Raw genomic sequence first — 27,290 nt, forward strand, 5'->3', positions numbered from 1 at the left:
ACCTAAATGTAAAATATAATGCTGTACAACTTTTAGAAGCATTCATAAAACAACAAAGTGACAGTTGGACTTCATCAAAATTAAAAATTTTTTTGAAAGACATTGTATAGAAAACTAAAAGACAAATACCACTGAGAGAAAGTGTTTTCAAATGATACAGCTAATAAAGAACTTGTAGACAGAATACACAGAAACTCTCATAATTTAACGCTAAGAAATACCAGCCCAATTAAAACATTGGCAGATGATTTGAAAAACACTTCACCAAAGAAGATACACCACTGGATAATAAGCCCGTGAACAGATGCCTGACATCGTGAGTTATTAGGGAAATGCAAATTAAGACTGCAGTGACAAGCCACTACAACACTATTCAAACAGCTATAATTAAAAAGACTGATTATACCTGGTGCTGGTGAGGATATGGAGGACTCTGTCCCCTCATACACTGCTGGTCAGAATGTAAAATGATACAACTACTTTGGAAAATAGTGTGACAGTTTCTTGAAGAGTGAAGCACACCTATTATATGAGCCAGCCATTCCTCTTTTAGGCATGTACCCAAGATAAATGAAGGTATACGCTAATATTCATATCAACTTTACGATAGCTGCAAATTGGTAGCATCCCAAATGTTGACCAACCCCTGAATGGCCAGCCAAACTGTGGTTTACCGATACAACGGAATACTAATCAGCAATGAAAAGAAAGGACATATTGATACACACATTTGGCTGAATCTCAAAATACTTACGTTGAGTGAAAAGGAGCCAGAAAAAACAAGAGTACATTCTCCATAATTCTATTTACACAAAAAAATAGAAAATGCAACTCATCCACTGTGATAGACGCAGATCAGTATTTTCCTGGGATCACAAAGGGAAGCAAAAAAAAAAAACTTGGGGGACAAAGTCCACAAAGATACTCAGGGCCCAAAGATATGGAGATGGGTGGTCAGTAGACTGGCCAGTGGCGTTAGGGCTGGCATGAAGTCCTGAACTTTTCAGGAAGCTCTGTGAGGGCTTAGAACCAACGTCAGGGAAACCAGAAAGCTTATTTTAGGTTGTCTGGTGTCTAATAACTCAGAAATTAAAATTCTGCCTGCAAAGTAGGTCCCACACAGCCTGAAAATTCTCTGCTTTGTTAGGACTCAGAAGGCACGGCCTCCAAATGTTGCCTAATGATAATCAGGGCTGAAGTGGAATCGGATGCAACAGTTCCTGAGATCTGACATCATCCTTAGGTGGCCTCAGGCCCCTGGGTGGCAGGGCGGCTGGAGTCTGGTTCGGAAGCAGTGTCCTGATTGTGCAATCAGAGATAATTGGTTTCTAACTCTGATCCCATTTATTCTTCCCATCTCCAGCCAGGAAAAGCTGCCTTGGCTCCTTTGTTTTTAGCCTCCACATTTTCTTACTGTCAGCTGCTAAACATTTTCGTTTCTTCCATCCTCTGGCATCTTCTCTTGCCTACCTCACGCAGCCCTTCCCTCACCTTCGGGCTGCTCATCATTTACTCTCCTCTCCTTGCCCCCTGGGCAACACAGGCAGCCCATTCTCCCCATCCCCTTTCCAGAAGAAGCCCTGATCACCCTCGGAAAACGTGTCCCTTATGCCATTCCCCGGGAAGTGTAGTAGCTCTCCTCTCTTTCCCTTGAGCAGCAGCTACAGAATCCACCCTCCCTTTGATTAATAACATCCCCTGCTGCCATGCTATTTCTTTAAAAACCAACCATCCCTGTGTCTCTTACACCAGACTGCCAGCTTCCTGGGGTTGGCCTTGCCGGCCCCTTTCCCATCCACAGGCTGCCTGTGCTCACTGAAAGTGTCACTAGGCTTTGTGCATAAGCCCAAGTAAAGCAGAACTCAGTCATTCGGGGGGGAAGAAGCCTAGGTTGCAATGACTTTACACATCAATAAGACATATGTATAAAGCTGTTCAAGTTGTTAATGATTCACCATGAAACATCCAATATCACACGGGACAAAGCACCTTACTAACCATTAATGAATACGCATACACAGAATATGAGATCACTCCTGAACTCCTTTCAGCTGCCTTTGATAATACAGGCTCCTGTATCATCCCTGCCACATAATGAAAACCTCAGCCTGAATTGTATCAATGCAAATCACAGGAGCTGCCTGCAAGCTTGTGTATTATAACTTATCTGTGGGGCCAATAAAAAGATATCCCATTATCAGCCTTGTCCACTTAACTATTAATAAGGCACTCCCAGGCCTTCCATCCCATGCCCCTTTCCTGCTCACATGACCAGCACCACAAAACCTGCTTCACTTCCCCACTTGCAGACTTAACTAGGGAAAGGTGCTCCGAGTGATTTGAGCGTCTACAAAATGAAATCCACACAGAATAATAGAAGGGAGTTCTTCAGTGGTGCAAGGTCTTTCCTCCCAAACACTGGAAGTCCCAGGGACTGAGGCACCTCTGTCCTGAGCCACAGTCTTTCCATTTCTTTGGAGAGGCCTTCCTCAGAGTCTTAGGTGGGTGAGTGAGCTGCATATGGCCCCTGTGCTCTTGTTTCCAGGGCAGTGGAGGCAGGAGAGAAAGGGGAACTGGGCAGTCACTCCTTGAGGGATGACTCTTGGCCCTCTCTTCCTGCTGCGTCCCCTCGGCCATGGGCTCTCCTCCTGAAATATCCTCGACTTGCTCCAGGTCTTGTCCGCTGTCTTCCTTGCTCCAAGGAAACTCCTGCGTGAACCCTGCAAAGGAGCCCAGCCCACATCAAGCGAGATGAGCCACCATCCTGCTACGACCACCAGGTGGTGCTGTTCTCCCTGCACCCAAAGTCATTCATGCCAGGAGGGCGCAGAGAGCTCCCTGCACCCCAGCTACAAGGCAGCAGGGAACACCAATAAGGTTCCTTGGCTCAGAGCTGTTGTGCATAATTACAGTCACTTTCTTTTACTTGTATTTTCTGGAGTATTTTTTCCATTCCCAGACTCTCCTCCTCTTCATTTCTTGGATATTGTTCTATTGCACATTTTACACACACTTACTGATTCCCTTTCTTTCTTGAAAACAGCCTCATATTCATTTTAGAATCAAGAGCACTGAATTGTACAATCACTAAAAGGAAATTTCTGGAAAAACTGCTCTGAAAGGCATTTTTCTCCCTGGTTAGCATATCTTGCTTTGGCTGGCACTCCAGTTTGGTTAATTAACAACGCACGGGCCTCTCATTTGATGGTATTCACATGCTTATGTTATCTCTTGTGATCTTCACAACAATATTCATAACAATAAATAACAGCTGAAGTGTTAGTGATCCCTGCCTGTTACTGAGGAATTTAAGACGGCACACTAGCCTTATGATTAGCATGTGATTAGCTAGTTAACTGTTGAGGTTCTACCAGAATCACACCCTTTGACTCCTGTTTCTGTCCTGTTTCTCCTTCAACAGCTTTGCCTCTTTCCTGTGCAAGAGGTGGGCGTGTTGATTCCTATTCTTTGCCCTCCATAGGTTTTTTTTTTTTTTTTTTAAACTGTTGGGACAGACTGGGTTTTGTTTTTGAGATAGAAGGAGGGTTTCCTCTCTTAGGAAATGCTCGCTAACCCTGTCCCTACCCAGTTGAATTTTCTGTGTGGGCGACCAACAATCTCCCATAGATATTTATAGTACTTTTAAAAGTTCTTTTCATTGTAATATTCTGTGTAATCTCCATAACAATTTAGAGTAGGGCAGAAGACTCCCAAAATACAGATGCGAAGACTGAGGCTCTATGGAGTTAACATTCCCACTAGAATGTGTTGGAGTGTCTATGTGCAGGATCCTCAAAGTAGCGTCCTTTTTCCACTCCGCTACCTCTCTCTACCTCAGTTATCTCCGCAAATAGCGGAACCAAAAGTAGGCTTCTTCATTTTATTTAGGAAAGGACATGAAGGATAAGTTATCTTGGAACCACAAGAGAAACAAGAGGTAAGCAGAATGTAATTACCCAAGTTGGAAAGTTGCCATATATAACAGCTGCAGAACTCCACTGTGGGACAAAAAAGCAATATTGATCAAGAAATACCATATTACCCTTCACAGACTCATTCTGATAGTTTGTTCTTCACCCATATTTATTCAAAAGACCTAAGAATCTATCTATTTACTATGAGAAACTCATTACTGGCATTTGCAGATGCTCAGGGATGTAGTGTTTGAGATTGAGAGTAGGAGACACCTACGAAAAATTAATAATGCATACAGAAAACCCATTTAGGTTTCTATTTGTGAAGAAGGGCTCTTATGAGTCAAGATAGAGGAGTAAGAGTTTGGAATGATATGCATGAAGAGAAATACAGCAATGGAAGAGTGGGAATAAAGCTTTTGACTGTGGTGTCTATGCCTCTGCTGCCAAACTCAAACCCACCCTCAAACAAAGCAGAAGGAGCTTTCAGTGCAGAGCCCCAACTTTTTTCCCACTTTCTAGAAGATGGAGTTTGCAAGCACTGCAGAGACAGACTGGGATCAAGGCTCCAGAAAGCAGCTTCCAGATCAATACTGAAGCCTTTACAGCACACCAGGAGCAGAAAGTGTCTTGGAAGCATCTAACACTAAAAATAGAGCTGCTTCCTAATGGGCTGGGTTGGCTTACAAGAGGCAGAGGTGGGAGGAAGGGCATTCCAGGAAGAGGCGCTCCTGGAATCAGGCATTCAGGCTGGAAAGACTGAGAGAATAGGGAAGAGGAGAAAGGGTGGGGAATAGAGAGAGGGAAAGAGAGAGAGAATACGGGAGTGAGCAGGTGGAGCAAGAAATGCTACATTGGAAGTAAGATTGGAAATTTAGGATGTGACTCGATTTTGAAGAACCTAAAATGTTGGGCTTTGTTAGTTAAGGAAATACCACTGCAGTTTCTATGTGCACGTGTGTGTGTGTGTGTGTGTGTGTGTGTGTGTGTGTTTGATGGGGAAGGGGTTTTAATGTGTTTCATGGGGGTATTCTAGGGAATATTATTTTTCTATAGAAGGGAATGGTCATCAGAAGTCTAACTTAAAAAATAAATTATTTTGAAAAAATGGTTATGATGGATGCCCTCAAAAGAATTTGCATATTTGCAGGAAGAAAAAGGCCAAAAGGACCATTAACGTGAAGGATGGTTTTCTCATTGCTGGTTTAGCTCCTATTTAACAACAGGAAGCTCTGGGTACTTGTGGAAAGGTTCTGGGAAGCGGGGGGCATTTTTACAGAGCATTTGGCTGAGCCTCTCTAGAAAAACTCTTCTAAGTCTGTGTTTTTATTAATGATTTCAAGTGAACACCTATTCTGCCTTACTCCTGCATTCGCTCTTTTGGAAGGCTGGTGAATGATCTTTGGAGATTTGTGTGTAAATCCTGTTCTTATATTTGCTTATTTATATTTTAACTCTACTTAAAATGGAGATTTTTACTTCTCTGCGGTTTTACTTAGGCACAGAGAGAAACAATGTGGATACAACACTTTTCTTCTAAAGATGTTGATATTACTTGCCATGTGTCTGTTTGCTTGTTTTAAATAGAGGACTGACTCATAGCACAGAAGGAATGTCAAGGAGTTCCGGATATCTCTCATGCATTAGGTACTTCAGTAAGAGTCAATATCATGCTGGCCATATTGCTTCTGATATCTTTAGGATCCATAAAATTGAGTTTGGTGTATCATCATGTTATTCTGCTCCTATAAACCCACTTTGAATATCAAGGTTGCCTGAGACAGGCCAAGGTCCTGATCAAGAGGGAGGCTCAATTCAAGTTAACATTTTATGTCCTTCCTGGGAAAAAGAACCTAAATGTTGTCATTGTTTCATATTCCTCCCCTTTCCATTTAGGGAGAAGTTTCACACTTTAGCAGCAAATTGCACTTCCTAGCAACATCAGGAGCTCTTAAGCATGTCAGGAAAAATCGACCTCCAGTGAAAGTGTGAACAGTCTAGAGAGGTTTGCAAACAGCAAATTACATGCACCAAGAAGCTAAAATACAGGTTCCTTTTTCAAGAGTTCTTTTAGGAAGGTAGCTGCTATGGTTTGAATGTGCTTTACCCCCATCAACACTCATGTTAAAATTTGATTCCCAATGTGGCAGTGTTGGAAAATGGGGCCCGGTGGGAGGTGTTTGGGTCATGGGGGTGGATTCCTCATGAATAGATTAATGCTTTCTTGAAAGCGAGTTCTCACTCTCATGGGACTGAATTAGTTCCAGAAAGAGTGGGTGGTTCCTCCCCATATTTGGTCTCTTTGCACACACCCACTCACTACTCTGCTTCTCTGCCATGTCTTGACGCAGTGCATGACCTTCACCAGAAGCCAAACAGATGCCAGTGCCATATTCTTGGACTTTTCAGCCACCAGAATTGTGGGCTAAACTTCTTTTGCTTTTAAATTTCCCAGCCTCAGCTAATCTGTTACAGCAACACTAAACGGATTAAGACAAGGGGTGCCTCTGTTCAATCAAGGTAACCATATGGGGAAAGGAGCATACGTAGAAACCTATTGCCCTCCTCCTCCATATATAGATCTCCTCTATGGTGGCTAGACAGCCAGTATCTACCTCTGATTTGGAGCAAATTTCCTAACCTCTCAAAATCAAGTTTCTTCACCTGAAAATAGGACAATCTGCTTAATTTCCTGTTTGTAAATCCATGGTAATGAACATGCCTTCCATAGCCATTCCCATTATCCTCTTGGACTACCAAATCCCATTTATGCCTAAAAGGAAGGCCCTCCTCCCACAGATGAAGGGAACATCTCCCACCCCACTCCCGGTAGATGCTGTAGATTTTACTGGTTCCAAAGCTGCGTCTTAGAGCGAACCCTCTCTAAGACCCTCAGATGGTCTCACTCACGTCTTCTCCAAGAGTAGGCATTCATAGAGATGCCTACACAATGAACCTGCCTTTACTGAGCTCCCAAGCATTGCCCAGAATGCTTGAATGATCAGCAAGTCTATTCTCCATTCATAAACCTAGAAAGAGGGTCTTTCATTGACATGAACCTCCTCCCCAGCCGAATGAACAGACTTAGAATACTAAAATACTAAGTACAAGTTAAGTTTCCCAAATTAGAACAGAGTGTATTTCAAAGTATTTGTTGACTATATGGAGCTTAGCATACATTTTTCCAGATATGCCATAAATGATTGTCAGGGTGCCTCCATGAGCCCACAAAAGTAATCTAACACATAATGTGACTGAAATGCACTTATTATGGTGCTGCTACACTAATAATTAAGCAAAATGTGAGAACAATTGAACTATATAAATCAGCCTCCCTTCTATGAGTTCACTGAGGGTAGAAACTACATTAAATACCTCCTTGCACAGCAAAACAATAATCGTTGCTAGCACTTTTACAGGGCTTACTGTGCACCAGAAACCATTCTAAGTGTTTACATATCTTAATTAATGTAATCCTCACATTAACCTTCCTGTAAGCTCTATTGCTATCCCCACTTTACAGGTGAAAAAACTAAGACTCAGAGAGGTTGCCCAGTGCTAAATAGTTAATAAGTGGTGAAACTGGAATTTGAATCCAATCTGCCTGCCTTCAGATCATCTGCTGTTCCAGAGAAAGCACTAAGGAGACATTTATTGAATATTTAGATCTAAATAAATTGCTTTGTTTTTATTGGGGTTCTGACACTTAGAAATGGGAAGGAGTAATTAGAAGAAATGAGGCAGATTGGACTGATATTCTTTAGTGGGAGTGGCTGATGATTTAGGAGCTGTGGGAACAGGGAATATCACCTTTGTTGGGCCATGTCTAATTTTACATATGAATGCAGGGCTTGAGTTTTTCTCCAGTAGGCATATGACTCCAGCACTTCCCATTCGGATCAGTCATGATTAGACTTTTATATTTTCCCCTCACAAATGGAAATAAAAGAGAACAAATGTAATTTTCCTGAGGTGACTAGGGAGTCTTAACGAGAAGAGGAAAAGAGGGAAAAAATAGAGTTGAGGCCAGGCGCGGTGGCTCACTCCTGTAATCCTAGCACTTTGGGAGGCCAAGATGGGCGAATCACCTGAAGTCAGGAGTTCGAGACCAGCCTGGTCTATATGGTGAAACCCCATCTCAACTAAAAATATAAAAATTTGCTAGGCGTAGTGGTGCACACCTGTAGTCCCAGCTACTGGGGAGGCTGAAGCAGGAGAATCACTTGAACCTGGGAGGCAGAGGTTGCAGTGAGCCGAGATCGCACCACTGCACTACAGCCTGGGCGACAGAGTGAGACTCCATCTCAATAATAATAATAATAATACTGATAGGCTGGGCGCGGTGGCTCACGCCTGTAATCCCAGCACTTTGGGAGGCTGAGGCGGGCAGATCACCTGAGGTCAGGAGTTCAAGACCAGCCTGGCCAATGTGGTGAAACCCCATCTCTACTAAAAAAAATACAAAAATTAGCAGGGCGTGGTGGCGGGCACCTGTAATCCCAGCTACTTGGGAGGCTGAGGCAGAAGAATCACTTGAATCTGGGAGGCAGAGATTGCAGTGAGCCGAGATTGTACCACTGCACTCCAGCCTGGGTAACAAGAGACTCTGTCTCAAAATAATAATAATTATAATGAAGAAGAAGAAGAAGAGGAGGAGAAGGAGGAAGAGGAGAAAGAAGAAGAAGAAGGAAGGAAGGAAGAAAAGAAGAAGAAGAAGAAGAAGAAGAAGAAGAAGAAGAAGAAGAAGAAGAAGAAGAAGAAGAAGAAAGAAGAAGAAGAAAGAAGGGGAAGGAGGAGGAGGAGGAGGAGAAGGAGGAGGAGGAGGAGAAGGAGGAGGAGGAGGAGAAGGAGAAGGAGGAGGAGGAGAAGGAGAAGGAGGAGGAGGAGGAGGAGGAGGAGAAGGAGGAGAAGGAGGAGAAGGAGGAGAAGGAGGAGAAGGAGGAGAAGGAGGAGAAGGAGGAGAAGAAGAAGGAGGAGAAGAAGAAGGAGGAGGAGGAGGAGGAGAAGAAGAAGAAGAAGAAGAAGAAGAAGAAGAAGAAGAAGAAGAAGCAGCAGCAGCAGCAGCAGCAGCAGCAGCAGAAGAAGAAGAAGAAGAAGAAGTTGTTGAATGCCAAAGTGTGTGGACTTGAGATTGCCTCCTGGAGTGAAATGACCACTGCTGCAGCAGGTGAAGGAGAGGAACAAGGCAGCATGGTCCAGGCATGTGGTCTCCATTCCAAGCGGGGCTCTTGCATGAGGCCTCATCCATTTCTCCACTGACATCCTTACTCTTGTTTCCAGATCCAGCCCTCCTGGAGTTCACACATTCTTTTTTCTCTCTCTTTGGCTTGCTCTCCCTCTCCCTTTTGTTTGTATCAACTGTGCATACAGAACTGGTTTCAACAAGTCTTCAAATTTTGCTCCACAAAACAGTCTTCATGTTTTTTGGGTTCCTCAAGTCCTCTCCTGACCAGGGCAGCCCTAGCCTTTTCCCACTATACTCAACCCTTATCTCTATCTGTCTTCAGCCTGTCTCTCTCTCTCCTTCATTACCTGCAGATGACGGCAGTTCATAACTGTCGCTTTCACACAGATGCTTCCCATATCTTTATTGAATCTCACCTTTCTCCTGCCTCCTGGGACCTTCACCTGGCTGCTCCCAGCAAGAATCCCTGCTTTCTCTCCAGGGACAGCATAAGTTATTGCACTGAGCTGTCAACATAGCTTCAACCAGCATATCTGAAGCTAAAATTACCTTTCGCTTCCCACTCAAATATTTCCCCCTAATTTCCTTAACAATGCTATTTAACCATCCAGGATCATAATGAGGATTAATATTTCCACCTTCACTATCCTCTAATTTCAATCTATCAACAAATCTGATCCATTCTTCCTTCTCACGCTCTGCCTCATCCATCTTTCCTTTCATTCTCATTACCTCCACCCTGACTTTCAAGCTGTCCTCATTACTATGCCAAGTTCCTTGGCTTTTAGGGCATGAGTTTGCTGGGTTAGAGCCCAAGCTCTGACTTTTAAGAACTCTATTAAATAATAATAGCACATACATCACAGAGTAGTTGATATGATTAGTTGGTTGTGTGTTAATTCTCAATAAGTAGTACTTATTAATATTATTTACTTTCCTCTAGTCTCACCTCTATTTCAATCCACCATGTCTTCTACCAGCAGAACACTTTTTAAAATGTATTGTTCTGACAATATGCTTCACTGATCCAAAACCAAAAAAGGGTCGCAACTCATTAATAAATAAATTCAAAAGTCTGTAGCTTGGCACTCAATGTTCTTCTCAACATGTTCCCCAGTGGACTGACTGTCTTTATTCCACTCTGGTCAGAATGATTGTTCTATTGCTCCCAAGACCTATGTCCATGTCACTCTTGCTGTTTGAAAGTCTTCCCAGCTTCACACTGGAGCCTAAACTCTGCTCAAGACATTGCACTGATATCCCTGGTTATAATTTCTTTAACTTCCCCTGACCTATTTTGCACTTTTATCAGAATTGCTTACTCAATACAAACTACAAATACTAAATACTGTCTATTAATTTATCCCTAGACTATCAGGCCAATGAGGACTGGGCTTTCATTTTACTCACATGGGTAGTCCTGGCAGTACATAGCACACAGTAGGTTCTCATGCTTTTTGCTGAATAAAAGTGCATGAGCTGCCTATTTCCACTGACACACTGAATGGTTGATAAATAAGAGGTGTGAAGGAATGTGCAAAAGAGAAAGTAGGGTGAGCATGGCATAGAGATGGCTGTTGTATGATGGGAATTCTGATGACTTCAGGCCAAAGTCCAAATGCTTTTTCCCCAAGTGCAAGGACTATGAGAAGGCACTTGGAGGTCTCTGCCCATACAACACAGTCTGGGCAAAGAACTCCAAGTGCCTTCTCATATTCCTGTGCCATGCATCTTTCAATATGATTGTAATTGTGCAACCCAGGCATGGGCCATGCTGCTGGCTCTCGTCATTAGATGTGGTTGGATACCTGCAGTCCAACCTCTCCAGAGACCACGTTCCTCACAAACAGCCCCAATGTGTACTGAATATCTACTCCATGTGAGGGGCCTTAGCAGATGCGTCAGACTCCAGAGTGTAGCTGGATGTTGGATGGATGTGAGGAGGAAGCAGTCTGGCCTCCTCTGTTTCCAAGATAGAATGTCAGTGACATATGAACAGTAGCCTACAGCGACTGAAGAGAGACTGGTTAGATCTCACTAGGTCTGTCTCTCCTTCTAAGGCACACAGAAACTACCTTCACAACTCCCTTCCATTTCAGTGGAACACTATCATTAGCTTTGCTGAGTGGAATGAGAGTGAGAGTAACGTGGCCATCCCAGGGTGAGGCCATGTCCTCTCCTCTCCCATTCTCTATGGGGTGGAATGACCAACATGACCTAGAAACATCAGGTCTGCAGGTGACAGATCCACAGCATGAAAGAAGTCTGGGTCCCAGAATGCCTGCATGGAGCAGACTCCTTGCAGGCCCACATAGTATTGTGACATGTGAGAGAGGAACAACAATTTTTGATTAAGCACTAAAATCTGTGGGTTGCTTACGAGAACACTTAGGATCTTTTAGAATAACTAATGCACTGTTCAAAGCCCTTCCCCATATCTCATCTCAGCTGGACCTCAGAGCAAACTGAGATAAAGGAGGCATGAATCGGATGATGCCGTTTTCCTTGTGGGGTAAATGAGGAAAGGAATGTTTATTGGCCTGCCTTAACCTCTCAACTAGAAGCCAGGACTGCTGAGAAAGTGCCTACTTATCTTTCTAGGTTAATAAATACCATTGTTGTTATTTTCTTCCACGGAAATACACATTCAATTGCTGTGATACTAGCTGCAATCGGCTTATAAACCACATTGCTCTAAGAGGCAGGAAGAGGTAAGAGAGAGGGAAGGCGGAGGGCTCTTGAGACGCTACTCTGTGGAGATGGAGGAGGGCTCATATGGCCCTTGAGCTCATGCTGTTTTGTCTGGTTCTTGTTTCATGTCTGGATGTGAAGAGGTGCCACTTAGGGTCTGCCTGCCTCCTTGTGTCTCATCCTCTTCTCTCCTCTGAGGGAGGACGTTGAGGGGAGCTTCAAGAAGGGCATGTGAAGGAGGGACAACTCCCTTTTTCTTTCACGACGAATGCTTCAGTCACTAGAAAAACAGGGAAAAAACAGCAGCCCATCTCTGCTTCACTGCGCTCTCTTCCGAGGGCTGGTTCCCAGGGATTCCGTGAGGATTCAGCCCCATGCGACCATGGCACTCCCTGCCACCTGCCTGCACAGGCCCTGAGCAGAGCCTGGCTCCAGCCCAAAGGGAGACACACATCCATGCCATTAAGCAACCCCTTGTCCCTTTTGTTTAGAGGGTTGCCTTTTGACCCTCTTCAGCAATAATGTTTTATTTCTTCAGGCAGCTGGCGTATCCATTTCAAATTCCTCCCCATCCAGAAGTGATGGCAATGAGGGATGGACTCGATTTGTGAGAACCTATCAAGAGTGTCTTTCCTACAAGCCCAGGGAAGCCTTCAGCTGTGCTTTCGGCACATGGGAAGCATCTAGCACGCTGGCCAGCACACAGTCAAAGCTTCGTAAGCATTTGTCGAGTGCATAAGTGATTAGATGAGTTTGATTATGGTCTGACTTCCTATACTTGTATATCCATCCTTATCTTTATGTGTTTATATCCAGTCTTATCTCAAATGAATTGAAACAAGTGATCAAGTGTCTATATTCTAACAAAAGAAGCTATTTTTTACATGTGTTTTGGTAACAGGTAGCTAAGAGATATTTCCATCATGTTCTAGTAAAACAGCAGAAGCTATAGATCCAAATTCAAGCAATGAATCAAAAACAATACACAGATATCTGGGTGACAGACAAAGTGAAATTAGCACAGCCGAGCAGTGAACTAATTCAAGTTTCTGGAAAGCAGAAAGCAGCTACTTTGTGGGCACCTAGGCAAGAGGTATCCTGGGCTCTTAGCAACAACAGTGGCCAGATGGGAGCTGAGTCTTCAGGTGGCGTGTGGGAATCAGCAGAAAACGGCAGCGAGCAAGACCAGGTGAGAATTCATTTAAACAAATATGCTTTGGACTTATCATGTATGCTTACCTGATTCTTTGGGGGATAAAGAGATAAAGTTGTCTACTATTAATTAATCTAGAGCTGACTGCAATTAATGACAGTGCTATAACTGAGGCAGAGTGCTGTGGAAATGTTCTAGAAAGACATATTTTATCAAGGTGGGGGAGAGTGGCCATATCACAGGACATTTACGAGGAGATGAAATTTACTGAAGCTTTGCAAGTTAGATGCAATGTTGACTGGCAATTATAGAAAAGGGAGAAGGTAGAAAAGGCAATTGTAGCAAGACAGAACCTCTTAAAGGTAAACCAGAGAAAGGTAATTATTAAATTGGTCAGCAAGCAAATTAGGCATGGGGATAGGAGTAGCAGTTGAGAAAAAGTTGTTCTGGAAGGAAACCTGGAAAGTTTGATAAGGTCACAGTGTTGAGAACTTCAAATGTGAGGCTTAAATACTTGTGCTTTCTTCTGAATGCAATGAAGAGCCACCCACAGCTTGTGAACACAGGAGAGGCAGGACAAAAAGAAAGAAGCAAGGTAACCCTTACGGCAGTACATAAGGCACATTGGATAAGAAAGAGCGTGGAGGTAGGAAGACTGATTTGAAGGTGGGGACATGGCCATGAGGCCCTGAGCCGGTGCTGTGCCCTCGGCTGTGTGCAGGAGGGGTCGGCACTGGAAGGTATAACCAATGGGCAGGCTGTGGTTGCTGAGTGAACTTGCAGACAACAGAGAGGAAGGAGCAAACAAAAGATCTGGAAGTTGGAACCATGATGACAGGAAGTGGAGAGTGTCATTTAAAAAGTAAAGGGAGGAGAGAGAATGAATTTACACTGGCGAATACCTTACAAGGTATTTATGATGTTCATAGATATTTCTAACAATGGTAGCCCTGTGATAATGTCTTATTATTTCCATTTTTAAATGCTAGCATAGATCCATGATTGAAGTGAGGGACGAGAGTTCTAAGAGCTGAGATTTTTACTCTAGGCTTACTGTGCCTGTACTGTGTGCTGCCAGATAAATCACTCAGCCTTTGTGGGACTGTGGCTGCGTAAAAGAGAAATGGGGCTACTAATCCCACTAATGGTCTTCTTGATAAGGACACAGGGATGATGAGTGAGCTGATGCTCGGAGCTCTGGGAAGGAGAGGTCATGATCAATGAGAGTGCGGAGATGTTCCCTGCCGTGCTCTATCTTCCATCTTTTCTTTCTTTTTTTTTTTTTTTTGAGACAGAGTTTCTCTCTTGTCGCCCAGGCTGGAGTGTAATGGCACAATCTCGGCTCACTGCAACCCCTGCCTCCCGGGTTCAAGAGATTCTCCTGCCTCAGCCTCTCGAGTAGCTGGGATTACAGGCACCCGCCACCATGCCCAGCTAATTTTTGTACTTTTAGTAGAGGCGGAGTTTCACTATGTTGGCCGGGCTGATCTTGAACTCCTGACCTTGTGACTTGCCCGCCTCGGCCTCCCAAAGTGCTGGGATTACAGGCATGAGCCAACGTGCCTGGCCATGCTAGGCTAATTTTTCTCTATTTTTAGTAGAGATGAGGTTTCACCACGTTGGCCAGGCTGGGTCTTGAACTCCTGACCTCAGGTGATCTGCCTGCCTCAGCCTCCCAAAGTGCTGGGATTACAGGCATGAACCACCATGCCGGGACCTCTATCTCCTATCCTCATCTGTCTCTTGCATAAGTAGGGAACTCCCCCCAGCACAGTCCCAGTAACATGGCAGGGCTAGAGCCCATGTTCACTGTGGACAAGGGGAAAAAACACACACAGTTGAGATTACACTTCTAAAAAGAGCTGTCCAATTTATCAGCTCTTCCCCTCCTGACCTTTGCTGAGTACTGAGAAGCCATGGTGCCTTCCCCTGCAAGCTTCCCCTCTGCAGGAGACTCCAATGAATGAAGCATGCTTAAATAAATGTCTCCAAGGCAGCCCCATCAAATATTAAAAGAACAGAACTCCTTCAGTCAGCAACAGGGCACGGCACCCAATCCCTGAGTGTCAGGGGCTGCCGCCTCCTCTGATCACTTCAACTTTAAATAGCTCTTCAGGGGGGTGTTCCTATCACTAAGGCTGATAGGCAGCACCACTTTCTCCATGCAGGCTTTGTCTTCAGCATCTCTCACCAAGCACAGAGGAACAAGAAAACCTGCTGACCACTCAGAAGGGGAGAGGCAGGTAAAAGAAGACGAGGGAGGCAGTAGGTCATGGGAGATTTGAGGAGTTATCACTTTTGATAGTCTGGAGGCCAAAGTTGAGAAAGGAGAAAGCTAGGCCCAGCGTGCAGATCTGGCATCTGGGAGGTGCATCTTGAGCAGACAGGACACGGAGAAATCCCTACCCGCTTCAAAATAGGAAGACTCTACCCTCTGAGCGAGAAAAAGGCCAATTTCGATGGTAAGCAGCAGTGACTTTGACCTTAGCAAGCATGTGTGGGTTTATAAAACGGGGATAAGAATGCTTACCTGGGATCGATGTTTTGGGAATTAAACCAGGTCATACACAGAAGGGATGGGTGGCTCTGCCTGATACTTCACAGGGGCTCAACAAAAGCCAATGTAACCCGCTCTGCTCCCCATCTCACCACATCCCCCTTTAAATCAGTCCCTACTGAGTGCCAGGCACCAGAGCAGACAGGTCCTGGTTGTACAAACTGCAAATGATAGAATCCCTGTCCTTGAGGAATTCACCGGTTCACACTGTTACTCATCACTTGTGCATACTCAGCTAGTTCATAACCTCTGTTACTTCATCTGCAAAGACGGAATGATGATGGCATTTAACTCAAAATTGCTCCGTTTACTGCCCATCCTGCAGTTGTTACTCAGCTAACGCTTTCTTCCTCCTGCCCATCTCTCATCCCTCCCCACCCCAGCTACCATCTGATGTTGGGAAGGCATGGTGTTAAAGGTGAGAATGTCACCCTGGGGCCATCAGGCAGCCACACAGCCAGCTTTTCCACTGTCTGCCCCCAAATAGCTGCCTTTCAGGAGAAAATTAAGTGGATTTCTCAAAATGCTAAACTCCTATAGAATCCAGAGATCTCATTTCCCTCCTCCCTTCAGAAGATCCACTGAGAGCTCCCATTTCCTCTACTGCTCCTCACGAGGCAGCCTCTCTCCTGTGGCCCAGGTACTGTGAGGTGAGGCTTGCCCACTGCCTTACTCTAACATTGACCAAGCTTGCTCCCTCATGCCATTGATCAGATAATTTATACTGAGAGCTCACAGCCAGAGACGATAAACTTGGAGGGAACGTGCAATCCATGCAGACTCCCCTGTCGCCTCCAGATATCTGCTTCTTACTGCGTTGGTAAATGGAAATGATGGCACCAACCTCTCTGAAACAAGAGGGAGGGAAGTATCGCCGGCTGTTGGTTTTCACAGCCCTGGGCACTGGTTTGGAAGCTCTGTCCACTTTGTAGGAGACTGGCCTTCGGGTAGACAGAAGAGAGGAGTGGTGAAGAACTGAAACAGCCATGCGCACTTCATTGCTCGCTCCATCCCACCGCCCTGCAGGGGGCGAAGAACTGAAACATCCATGCACACTTCAGCGCTCGCTCCATCCCACCGCCCTCCAGGGGAGGAGGGGAAGTGGTTCTGGTGTCCCAGCTCTACAAATGGCAGAGATGAGGTCCAGAGTTTCAGTGAGCTGTCCAGAATCAGACAGACCCAACTCAGATTCTGACTCTGAGCACAGCATGTTTTCCACCCTGGCACTCAGGAAGATGCCTTAGATGACAGCTGAAAAAGGGAAGGAAGGAAGGCTTAGAGTGATGGACTGGGCAGGCAGCATCCACCATACTTCAGGATTTAGGGTCCTGATTAACCAAGCAGGCTGATGCATTCAGTCTTGAGAAGGAGAGAGGGGTTAAGGTAGAGGAGGAGAGTGGAGGAAAAGTTCCCTCACCCACTGCCAGCCGTTCTTCCCCTCCTTCCTTGAACACCACACTTCACCTGCTCTCTGAACTGGGAAAAGCAACAGACCCAGACAGCCACCTCAATTCTACTTAGCAGCTTAAAAATCTAAATTGATGGCTGTCCTCTTCATCTCTGAAGGTCTGTTATTTAGGTTTTGTGGTTTGTTCATCCTGACTTTGTTACGCACCATGATACTTGCAAATGGGGCAACATAAATTAAGAACTGGTAACGGACGACATTTGCAGCAGGTCCTATGGGAGATTCAGATGAATCCTGATTTGTGGATATGAGGAAATCTTCCAATTTGACATTGTAGTATATCACCCATATATTTCCCCCTGCAAATGTTCTTTCCTACTGTTTTTAGCCTGCCTCTTTAAGCCAGTAAAAGGAGAGGCCCCAGGCAACTGCTAGGCTTCCCACTTAAAGTAAAACGAAGTTAATTTACTTGCAAAGAAGACATACAATTTACGTCTCCTCTTTTTCATCCCTTCTACCATTTAGTGTGTCCCTGATAAGTCGGTTGCCACCTCCAAATTCTCTCAACCCCCACCCGCACACTTGATGTTGTCAGAGACAGAATAAATATCAGTTTTTGACTTGATAATCGGCTGTGGAAACTTTGTCCAATTAGTTATTAGAGCATGTGCAGTTGAGGATGGTGCTGCTGGCTCACTGCAGCTGCTGCTGTTTTGTCATGTGGTGTCCGGCTGACCTTTAGGCCACCCTGGGCACATCCCATCAGCTCAGTAATCCTTCGTTCTCAACAGCAGACATCTAATTTGGATCCAAAGCCTGACCATTCACAGGAGGATTGTCTGGGGAGATAAAAGTAGAGCCTGCTTTGGGAGCAGGGAGGTGGTTATGCCAGAGTTGAGTCACTATCACTCTTCAAGAGGCCGGAGCACTTGTACTCAGCACTGGGGAGGGGAAGCATCTGGAGCTTGTGTTCTCCCAGAACTCCGTCCCTGCCTACAGAAGGGCTCCAGCCAGCATCCCTGGATTAACACTGCCCACCTCCACTCACTCCTTTCTCTCTGGGCCAGGCCCAGGCCAGAGCAGTTTTCTTTTGTTATCTCATTTAAACCTTAAATAGTGGTCTTGGGAAACATGTTTTCTGTGTCTTTATTCTCCACAAATGATGAATCACAGCCTCCAGATATATCAGGTGCCCATTTAGGGCATGCTAGTAATAATCACAAAGTCTAATGTGTATCGAGCCCTTACTCCATGTCAGGGACTGCGCTAAACCCTTTGCATGGATGGTCTCACCCTTTCCTCCAACAGCCCTGAGGGCTTCTGTCATCATCTTCATTTTGCAGATGAAGAATCTGAGGTTCCAGAGGTTATGAAATTTGCCTGAGTTGATGCAGGTGCTAAATGGTGCAGCTGGGGTTTCAACCCAGGACTCTGAACCCTCTGTTTTCAGTTGCCACCTCTGTAAAAATTAGAGCTGCAGGAATTTGAGCCCATGCCTGTTGTTTTCGGAATCCATGCACCGTATGCTGCCTTACAGTGTCCTCTAAAACCTGAAGCCACTTGATGCCTTGGCCCCTTACTGTCCTGATAGCTTCCTGACTGTGGGATGCAGGCTGCCTCGTGGCACTATAAGACCTCACTCCACCCCAGCACCCACTGTGCAGTGTCGGCAAAGGTGCCCTGGCATCTTACAAAATCTTCCTCCTCTCTCTTTTCTTTCCCCAGGAAAGAAACCTGCAGCAACCTCTCTAATGGACCTTGTAGACCTGGTCATAAAAATGAGTGTGCCTTCCAGCTCAGACATTGCAGAAGTGGTCAGCTTGTGTGGGATGGCCACAGGGCTGAGCAAATGGGTGCATGTGCAGACCCAAAGGGCAGCTGAGAAGGACTGAGAGCTCCTCAGGAAGCCACATCCTCCCTGCCCCGGAACCCTTCTAGAAAGAGAGTGGCCTCCAAAGCTATTTCAGAGACATTAATAATTCGTCGGCCAGGTGCGGTGGCTCATGCCTGTAATCCCAGCACTTTGGGAGGCTGAGGTGAGCGGATCACAAGGTCAGGAGTTCGAGACCAGCCTGACCAACGTGGTGAAACCCGGTCTCTGCTAAAAATACAAAAATTAGCTGGGCGTGGTGGTGCACGCCTGTTATCCCAGCTACTCAGGAGGCTGAGACAGGAGAATCACTTGAACCCGGGAGGCGGAAGTTGCAGTGAGCTGAGATTATGCCACTGCACTCCAGCCTGGGCAACAGAGCGAGACTCTGTCTCAATAATAATAATAATTCATGAACCCCAGGGGAAAAAGAAAAAAACTTTAAAAGAGGAAAACAAGGATCTAATGGGCCTCAGAGGCTCCCACACAATTGGCAATGGCTGGTTTGCCCTTTGGCTGCTGGAGATGCGGGAAGATGGGGGAGGAAGGAAGGAGGAAAAAGAAAATGTATTTTTTTTTTTCAAAAAAGCAGCACATTTTTAAAAGCTAGAAGAGCCTGCATCAGTATGACCTTGTCCAGAATTTATAAAAGAGTTTTGGTATATAAATTTGATCCTTGAAAATTATTGGATGAGGAAAGTGCAGTTATGATTCATCTAATTTTTCAGTTAAGGAGAAATACATCTTCACTAGTTTGGGGTTTGCTGGCAGCCCAAGCCCTGGCCCTCCACAGCTCTGTCCCAGAGGCTATTCTTCACCCTGTGGACACGGCTCCTGGTTCCCACCCGTGTTCTATCACGGGATCAGCTAGGGCTTCTCGAAAGAAGAGCAGGAGATGGAGGTGGGAATCTTGGTCTAGAGTTCTCTAGATTTCAGCAAAAATCTCAACTGAGATCCCCAAGGCTGATAAAAGACCCCAGGCCCTCAGAAACCATTATCCTTCCATTCAAGACACCTGGGACTCCTCAGAGTGCCTTGGCAGGATCCCCAAGGAAGAGAATGCTTCTAGCTCTTGACCTTCCAGAGGGTTTTGGTGATTTTTGTATGAAAAACAATGACATCTTTTTTGTTCACAGTTGTTGAGGAACAGAAACAGAGATTTAGTTTATAATCTGATGACTAGTTGTCCCTTTTATCCCCCATGTATTGTTTCTACCTTGGAGTTCAGGTGTCAGAAACTGTCTGATCTTATTTTTAACCTCCTTCAGAATCCAAACCGCTGTACAAAAAAAGAGGAATGATTTAAAAAGAGGGTCAGATACCCCTTCCAATCTCCTTCCTTACCTCCCCACTCCCACTCTGATTCCCCTACCACTCAGCTCCCCGAAGAAAGCGGAAAAGAGTGTTTGCCTTCTATTTTGTGATGCTTATCAACAGTAGGCAAAACTCCATTGTTATCTGGAGCTGTGTGGCATTGTTTCATGTGAGTGCCCACTTCGTTATTTAAGAACTCGGAGTTTCCTTTAAAGGTTGCTTCATCAAAACATGCCATTAGTTAGAGACTTCTGCATCCACATCGACCGGGAAGAATGTCTAATTGCCGTCCTCTTTCATACCTCTTGCAGTGCCCACCCTCCCTAATCCTCTCCACTCCCACCTTGGACCCAAAGTAACCCCTTCCCTCCTGATCCCCCCCCCCAACCTCCACAGACTGGTCTGTTTTGACTCTTTTCCTGGTGCAGAGACATTTCTTCAGTAATCTGGGAGTGTTCACGTGCTAATGCAGGTAAATTGTAATTAATTTCTCTCTAATTGATGCGTGGGACTACCTAGGCCCCTCATTTTCCTCCCTTCATTCCTTTATAAATATATGATTTGACAGGTTAATTTGAAAGCAAAAGTTAGATTCTTTACAGCCATCTAAGCCGAAGCCCCAGCACGCAATTTGCTGTCTAGTTGTGTGAAGCATAATAAAAGGGTTGAAGTCAGGTTACCCTTTTTTTTTTTATCATCATTTTGCTAATTTAATCTTTTTCCCCTTCATAGGGTAATAAAACATTCATTTCACAGCCTGAAAGCCTTGGCAGCGATTGGCGAGGGAGCAGTCTCCACAGCGGGCTGTGTGTTCCACGGGGTGACCTTCTCCCTGGGGTCCCTGCAGCCTGGACCCCGGAAGGGGCACCGCGAGGGTCTTGTGGGCGGCTCTGGAGGAGTTTCGCTTTGGCATCCGGATCAGGACTGAGTCAAGCCTCCCACATTCTGCAGCAGCTCAGAGAAAAGCGCTAGAAATTACTGGAGCTGTGGGAGAGACGGGAGCCTGCCCCGCAGCCAGATACCCAGAGCCGTTCTCGGGAGATGGGGGAGGTGGAAGTCCATTTCCTGTCAGCCCCGGCATGACCCAGGGGAGGGCTTATGGCTGCATGAAACCAGCGCAGGGCTCACAAAGAGGCTACTGCACAGGAGGGCGAGTCCTCCAGAGGACAAGGCGAGCACCCAGCTGCTCGAACGGTAGGCTCAGGCATCGCTCAGCTATTTGCGTCCACTCGGAGGGAGCTCTGCAGTGGTCCGCGGGAGGACGGCTCTCAGAGCTCAGCTTGCCTTGGAACCCATCTTAGCTTCTTGCTGATTTGCTGCGAAGCCCTCTGCACCCAGGCCTGCTCACTTGAGAGCTGGCCTTTCTGACACTAGCCAACCTACTGGAAATATCCAAGACTCTAAGTGGCTCGGCTCTTCTTCCCTGAGAGTTGGGGTAACAGCAGAGGGGCTTATGTCTGATGGGAGCATCTCTGGCCTCCACACCAGGCACCTTTTTCCCTGGGCCTCCACTTTCCCATCTCCTTATTCTGTTTAAAACCGGAGAAATAAGGGAAGGAGGTTGCTTCCCTCTGACAAGGTGTTATAGAATGACTGCCCCCTGGGAAACGTGCTTCTCAGACTACCCCACAGATGTGAAGTATCACACATGGGGGCTCCATCTGGATATAGAAGTTGGAGTTCCCTTGCTGAGATGCATTCCCAGGTAAGACAATGAGACACGTTGTCACAGCTGACACTTGTTTACTTCTCACCGAGAACACGGAAGTGCCCACTTTTTGGTTGGAGGACCCTGGGTGAGAAGAAGCAATTCTTAAAAGGACGAAGGCAGATCAGGGCCCAGCATTCACCAGAGTCACCCTGCAGAGGGGGTGAATAGGAGCAGCTCACACAGAGATCTCTGACCAGAGGACCCACGATCAGCTGCAGAGGGTCCCTAGGGGATGTGCGAGGCAGGATGGAGCCAGGAGGGAGGCTCCTGCTGTCATTCCCATCTGCACAAATGTGCTCATGCTTCTGATTTAAAAAAAAAAAAAAATTTGAGGAAGTTGCGATGAGCAGGCTGACCTGACCCTGGCCCCCCGCAAAAAGCCACAAAATCAGGGTTCTCATAAATCGTGAATGCCTTCAAATCACGAATTCTTTCTCTAAATTTAATAAAAGTGCATGTTTTAGTGGCCATATCCACCCTTACTTTTCTCAGGTCGTTAGAATTTTTTATTTTTGTAACAGATTCTGCAATTATGACTATTCTTTTACATAAGGTTTTGTCACATTCTTTTTGTCCAAAAATTTGGGAAATTTCATTGGGGAAAAGGTCTCTTCATCTCATTGTTATTTTTAATTATCAGCATTAAAAAATAATAATAATAAAAAAAGAATAGAAGTAAAAAAAAAGTATCTTAACAAGCTGCCTGAAAATTACAGAGGAACACCACTTATCAGGAAAATAATTCAAGCCCATTCGAGGGAAAATACTATCAAAATATGTCATGAGCAGTTGAGGGGACATTGGGAAGTGAGAAAGAGTTCAGACTGAGAGGTGGCCAATAGAAGGAGAAGGAAAAAAAGAGGAGGGAATGTGAAGCCTGAGAAAGGAAGAATAGTGAGGAGGATAGTAAAATGCTGAGCTTTGCAAAGATGAGAATCAAAGTTTCTGTGAATGGAAGACACGGCTCTGCATTGCCTTGAATTGCAATTTTTCTTATCTCAGAGAACTTTGCACCAGAACCGTTGCTTGTGTCTTTCCAGAAGAGTGATACAAGATGGGATTAGAGTGCACCCTGTTTATCCTATTCCTGGGTTAGTGTAGATTGCTGAGGATTTCCACAGGAGGCACACTCTGAGTATGTACTTGAGGGGAAATTCACCTCTTCTGCTACTGGGAAGGTCTCTTAATGCCAGAGCAGAGAACTGGAGGAGGAGGAAATACTTGCTAGTGAAAACCAACAGTCTGTGAGAGAAGGGACTCTTGCCTCCATCCCTGCTTTCATTTTACTGTCTTGAATGCATCACCTTTTCTCCTTTGACAGAGAAATGTTATGAAAGAGTGGTCTACATTTGGAGTTCTCTTTTCTCACCTCCCTGTACCCTTCATTCCGTCTATCATCTGCCTTCTGCTTCTACTGTAATATTGAATCTGTCGAGCTCTGAAGAGCTCTAGTTTGTAAATTTCAAAAGATCATTTTTCACCACCGTCTCCTTCTTAGGGATCATTCTGACTGCTCTGTCCTCCAAACACTTTCCTACCTTGGCTTCCGTGAAACCAGCTCCTGCAGTTTCTCCACCTTTTTGGCCATATCCTTCCTTTCATCTTTCCTGGGCTTCTACAATTCCTTGCATGCAAAGGCCCCCAAGCCTCCTTACTTCACCCGCATACCCAGCCCACACCCTCAGATTAACTATGCCGAGCAGGCTACTATATATAATCTATACATCTATATGTCTATATCCATATCTACATGCAGGCCAGAAGTCTTTTCTGAACTCAAATTTATTCAACTGCCTACTTGACATCTCCCCAGATTTAAATTTACACCTACATCTCCTCTCTGAATGCCTGCTCCTGGCTCATTCCTCCTCCTCCAGTCCCCATTTTGGACACAGCTTTCCATCTACCCACTTTCCAGAATCAGAATCCTGGGGATCATCCCTGCTCACCTCTTCCTCTCACCGCCCATATCCAAACTATTAAAAGATCCTGACCTTTGTACCTACTGAGTATCTCTCAAATCGCCCTCTTCTCTAGTCCTGTGTCTTTTTGCAAGGTCAGGATCTTATTTCTTATTTAACCTATCGGAGAGCAAGACACTCTGCCACCAGTATTCATTTCTCACCAGTCCATTGTCTTTGCCGTTAACGAATCTTTACGAAAGGCTAATCAGATCTTATCACTCCCCTCCTTACACAATTTTTAAAGTCATCCTTTGATCTTGAGGATGAAATCCCAATTTCTTAGCATGGTAAACAGAGCTCCCATTTTTATACGATCCTTACCTAGTCCCCACCCTCTTGCAACATGGTATAGAATGACTGCCCCCTGCTTACTCAACCTGTTACCTGGACCCTTCACCCTGCCTATCTTATTTCAAGATCCTAGCAGCCACCTGGAGGCACAGATTTCTACGGGGTCTTTCTTCTCTATCTAGCCAACTCTTCCTCAGCCTCGGTGACTCAGTTTTACCGCCACTGTCTGTGGGGAGGGCGAGCCCCTTCCTGACCCTTCTCTATGTTCCCAGAATTCCCAGAACCTATGCCAAGAGACCAGCCAGCTGAGCACATGCATTCCAGTCATCTCTATTTGCTCCTCTCATCAGGCCTCTAGGCTGAGACTTTCTGAGGAGCAAGAGCCATGTTTCTGCATCACCCCTTAGTGGAGAATCCTCCACATAATAGGAGCTAATGAAAAGTTGTTGAGTTGTTCATAAAATAAAAGTAATATGTAACAATTTACCACGAGGCTACCTATAAAGAATTATGAAGAAAATCCAATGTTTATTGCAAAGGATGTCTATTAAATGGTGTCCCTTGGGTAAATGTCTATTTGGAATCCCCACAACAGAAAATCTACTTCTAACTAAAATTAAAAATAACACCAAGCAAGCAGAACAAAAAGTAGAGTTTCGTTTTCTTGTTGCTGTAAATAAATTGTCTGAAAACCTGAGTAAGACACCTAAGAGTTTCTCTCCTGCTGGAGCTGGACTAAGAACACCTGGAAACCCTGCCTCTCAACCCCCCTCAGCAGCACTCACACAGCCTGTTCCCTGCTCACCCCACACGTTTCAGCTCATGAAACCACTTAAAAAATGCATCTTACAGCCACGGAGATACGAGATGCTGAGCTCCGGCTACATTTGCACATTTGCATTCTGCTTATCAGGTCACCCAATGGCAAAATCTTCAGAGGGAGCCGGCAATTTCTCCCTCATACTGAAGCTAATGAGCAAAATAGCTCTTGCTGAAGGACAAGAAAAAGTCAGCGCGCACACGGTGTACTGCGGGCACCACGGGCAGGCTGTCATCATTACGAAAAACCATCACAAGACCTTACAAATTAAAAGCTGCGGATAAAACTTTTGCCCTATCGAGTTCGTAAGGAAGCATCTCGCTGTTCATCAGGACCAGGCAGCTGCAGTCGGAGCTCTCCCAGAATGCTAGCAGGGCTGGGCTGCCTCCTGCAGGCTCCCAGAGGGGACACAACGTCAGCTGTCAATTTCTAAGCAAAGGGAGATTGTTTTATACCCATTTTGGGCTCTCTCTTCCTATCCAGGCTTTCCTCACAGAGTTGACTTTTATTACCAGGTTAATCACCAGCAAGCTTAGCTGAGGAGTTATCAGCAATGCCCATCCTTCCACTTTTTCTCAGCTCCCCTCTCTGCCACCCCGTCTCCTTGGTTAGCAGCTTCCTGGGCTTCTGCTTTGCATCTTTCCAACCAGCTCACGGAGGGATAAAGGAAGCTCATTTCAGAACCAGTCATCAACTCCCCCTTTGGATCAAACTGCAAGTGAAAATTGTACCCATCTGTCTAAACAACTCAAGGAAAATGGGACCTAAATTGTCCAATTTTGGTGTGTCCACCTAGCCTGCTAATTTAATTTTACTTTCCAAAAATCTGAGACCCCATACTACCTCCTCTTCTGCGTTGATGCAAGAAAATGAGCAAAGAAAAAATGCACATCTCCAAAAACATATCATTCTGCTTGCCCCGGGGGGCACTGGTTATACAAGAGGCTGCATCTCTGGGATCTGTATTCAGGTCTCTGGTGAGGGCCAGCAGGAAGTGCAGAGCCACAGAAAATTGAAAAATAATAGGGGAAAGGAGAAACAAACATTTCAGCTTTGTCTTCAATGTGCATTTGGAACTTGGCTCTGGAAAAACATAAGGGTGGAGAGATGCATTTCCCAGCAGTGGCAGGTGCTTGGCTCTATTTGGGGCTTTACCGACAGGGGCTGGATTGTTGGACTTTTGCGTTCTACACACTCAGTTCTAGAAGGTGTGGCAAGTCCCTTCCCGTACCGATTCCTGGAGTGAAGTCCTCTTCCCCATACCCAACGATGGTTCGTGTTTCCGAACAAAATATAATGAGAGGCTTAGATGAGAAACCCAAAACAAAGCAATAATCTCATCAAGTAAATGATAATTATAAGGAAGGTGTCAAGAATACAGATACTATATTCCTATCTCAGATTCATTTCTAAAAATAAGATCCGGGGCCAGGCATGGTGGCTCACACCTGTAATCCCAGCACTTTGGGAGGCTGAGGCGGGAGGATCACGAGGTCAAGAGATAGAGACCATCCTGGCCAACATGATGAAACCCCATCTCTACTAAAAATACAAAAATTAGGCATGGTGGCGGGCGCCTGTAGTCCCAGCTACTCAGGAGGCTGAGGCAGGAAAATCACTTGAACCTGGGAGGTGGAGGTTGCAGTGAGCCAAGATCATGCCACTGCACTCCAGCCTGGTGACAGAGTGAGACTCTGTCTAAAAATAAAATAAAATAAAATAAAAAGAAAATTAAAAATAAAGTTCTAGGAGGTATGAAAGCCCCTCATTAGAAAGGGGAAGGAAGTCCTGAAGAACCCCTCTCAGGGAGGGCTGACTGCTTTCCTCCTGTCTGGAGGGGGCCATTCGTACCACCAGCAAGGGCAGGAATGTGGTCAACAGCCTATCTCCCATAGTTGATTTGAACCAGGCAAAACGGTGACACCGATGAATTGCACACTCAGGTGGCATGTTCCCTTCATCACAGGCTTGTTAATAAGAAGAGTGAAATCACTCTCCAGTTCCTGCAATGATTTGGGAAGTCTTTCCTGCCTTTTCTTCTCTCTTCTGCAAAGCACTCCCAAGCTAATGGAAAGTGAAATAAGGTGGTTTGCTGATCCTGAGTGAGACTGATAACACGTGGGGTTTTTAGAAATCTTCACGACCTAGGCATCTGAAAACACGTTAGCCCATTCTCTGCATCCCGACAAGCATTTCTGAATGGGATGCTTCATTCCCATGAGGGCTCTGCCCTGGGTTCTGGCTCCTGTGGAAAGGGAGAGGTCAGAGGTCCCTGGGGCACGATGTATGCCTCAGTCAGGACAGGTTCAGTTATGATCCGATAACAAGTGGCCCTAAATGTTAGAGGCAGTGGCAAGAAGCTATGTGCTTCTCACTCACAAGGACACATTCTTCTGTCCCACAGGGTATTTG

The 27,290-nt window shown here is 45.4% G+C and overlaps 1 protein-coding gene across 4 annotated transcripts in view; it reads right to left on the reverse strand.

Moving 5' to 3' along the window:
* OPCML (opioid binding protein/cell adhesion molecule like) overlaps positions 1 to 27,290 on the reverse strand; it is a 1,145,446-nt gene that overhangs the window by 734,158 nt on the left and 383,998 nt on the right. Inside the window, exon 1 of one of the 4 annotated variants that reach the window (XM_057299297.2) lies at positions 24,909 to 24,927. The exons of the other annotated variants lie outside the window; for them this stretch is intronic. The gene's annotated coding sequence lies outside the window, so the exon portion shown is untranslated. Of the gene's footprint in view, positions 1 to 24,908; positions 24,928 to 27,290 lie in introns of those variants that run through there. 4 annotated transcript variants of the gene reach the window in all.

The sequence above is a fragment of the Pan paniscus genome, chromosome 9 (assembly GCF_029289425.2).
Source record: "Pan paniscus chromosome 9, NHGRI_mPanPan1-v2.0_pri, whole genome shotgun sequence".
NCBI lineage: Eukaryota > Metazoa > Chordata > Mammalia > Primates > Hominidae > Pan > Pan paniscus.